General features: G+C 39.1%; 1 non-coding gene across 1 annotated transcript; it reads left to right on the plus strand.

Annotated features, from left to right (window-relative positions):
• The first annotated feature begins 718 nt into the window (after positions 1-718).
• On the plus strand, positions 719-825 carry LOC140854186 (small nucleolar RNA R71). Its single transcript, XR_012137320.1, has one exon. It is a non-coding gene; the product is annotated as a small nucleolar RNA R71 (small nucleolar RNA).
• The last annotated feature ends 1,423 nt before the right edge of the window (positions 826-2,248 follow it).

The following is a 2,248-nucleotide window of genomic DNA, read 5'->3' on the forward strand; positions in this document are numbered from 1 at the left end:
TAGCTTAGCAATGGATTGTGTGTGAGAGTTAAGGATCTGAGTGTTGACTTCTAATCGTTCTAGTACTTTCAGAACTTTTTCCTTAAAAGCTGAGCTGTGACCAGTAGTAGACAGTTGAGGAGCATTTTAAAATTGATGGTATGGTCCATGCCTATATGTTGGGTCCTGATATTGAGGTCGAGGTGCGGCAGGGCCAACCACTGGTTGTGGTCTCCAGAAAAAATTTGGATAGTTTCTCCAGTCAGGGTTATAAGTGCTCGAATATGGATTGTTTCCTGGTCTGCGAGCTTGTTGGACTTGAGCTTGCTGAACCTGCTCATGCACAAACTCAAGAAATTGAAGTGCGGCTGGGCATTCACTAACAAAATAGTTCGGACTTGCACACAATGCATAAACTTCTTGGATTGAGTTAAGTGGAATCGGAGATTGTCTAGTATTTAGAAGACGGTCTAATTTTTGGGACAGTTCATCTACCTTACTGTAGATATCCATGATGTTTTCAATCTGATAAATTCCACTTCTTTTTTGTTGAAGCATGGGTTGTTCTCTAGAGGTGGCAGACATATGATGTAGGAAATTCTCACTAAGTGTTTCAAAGAGCTGCCAGGCTTCATCCTCACTCTTTAGCATGAATGTTCCACCACATAATGCATCAACCATTTATCAGTGTTTCTCCGATAGACCATCATAAAAACACTGACAAAGTTTCCATTTAGGGACAGCATGGTGTGGACATTTACAAATGAGGTCCCTTAACCTTTCCCATGTCTCATGAAAAAGTTTTACCCTCCAATTGGAAAAAACTAGTGATAGCTTTTCTAATTTGATTTGTTTTTCCAATTGAAAAGTATTTCTTGAGGAATTCTCTCTGAAGATGTTCCCAAGTTGAAATGGTTATAGAGTCTAAGGAGTTTAACCAATGTTTGGCTTTGTCCTTATGTGAGAAAGGGAACAGTTTCAACCTAAGGGCATCATATGAGAAGTTTTGGATTTTTACTGTGGTACAAATTTCAAGAAATTCATCCAAGTGTTTGCATGGGTCCTCGTTACTAAGTCCATAGAATGATGGCAACATTTGAATAATTCTAGACTTAATCTCATATTGGGTAGCTTCTACTGGAGGTGCTTGAATGCATGGAGAGTAGGTATACGAGGATGGAGTAAAATATTCTCTCAATGAGCATGGAGGATTAGCCTCACCAGGTGTAGCCATGTTTCTAACTCGGATAGTCCTAAGAGTCTTTTCTAATTCTTCGTCTAATGGTTGCAAGTCGGGTTTTAGTGATCGTCGACCTAACATGCAACTAAAAGGTCTATGTAGGACTATCCTAGTCTGTTAAAGATTTTTTTTTTTATTAAGAGGAGAAGAGAAGAGAGAAAAGAGTTCTAAAGAAGAGATCCTAAGAAGTCCTAAAACTAATAGAAGAATTAGTTGTGGTTAGATTTTAATTACAATCAAGTTAGCACGCAGTGGACTCTCTATCCTAAAGTTACCCTAGTTCTAGACAGCTCCTAACTGTAGTTAGCCTTCAAGCCCTCCAAGTCGGAGCTTGACCAAACAACTGGCCAGATAAGTGTAAGGTCAGTGGGAGTCCCCCCGTTGCTTTCCTTAGACACCAATTAAATTGGCCAGGTCAGCAAACGGAACTAATTAAAAATCACCTTCCTTCGGGCCCAGTCGTCCTGCAAACCACTTGCCTAGATACCAGCTAGCTGACCAAGTCTAACCCGATTCAACTCTCAGGGTCACTTGTCCTAATGAGCTTGAAATCCTTAGGGGTCAACATCTAATTAATTTTAGATTAAGGTCTAGGTTATGCAAATGCAAGGGAGTGATTTGTGGGCCAAGGAAGGATGATCAAATCTCCACCTTATCTTAGTTAATGGGTTGCACCCTTAAAGTTACTTATGGAGATGCAATGCAAAGAAACAAGGTGTCCAATCAAGTTAGAAATTTTTATATTTGAGGTTACACTATTTTAGTTAAGTGTTATGAAATATCAGTGGCTTTTTTTTTTTTATTTCAACCGTGCCAAGGTCCCTGGCAACGGTGCCAAAATTTGATGCGTAGTCGTTGATAGCACCAAAAATAACTCTACTCACTACGTAGGTAGGATGAGTCGAGATCATATCCTCAGGGACCTTGGGCTAAGTTGAGATTATAAAATAAAAAAAAGAAGTGTTGTTTTTGATTTAGAAAATAAATTATCTGAAAATTGATGTAATTAGAAAATAAAGAGCTCAGAAG

Source organism: Elaeis guineensis, chromosome 15 (assembly GCF_000442705.2).
Source record: "Elaeis guineensis isolate ETL-2024a chromosome 15, EG11, whole genome shotgun sequence".
NCBI classification, from domain to species: domain Eukaryota; kingdom Viridiplantae; phylum Streptophyta; class Magnoliopsida; order Arecales; family Arecaceae; genus Elaeis; species Elaeis guineensis.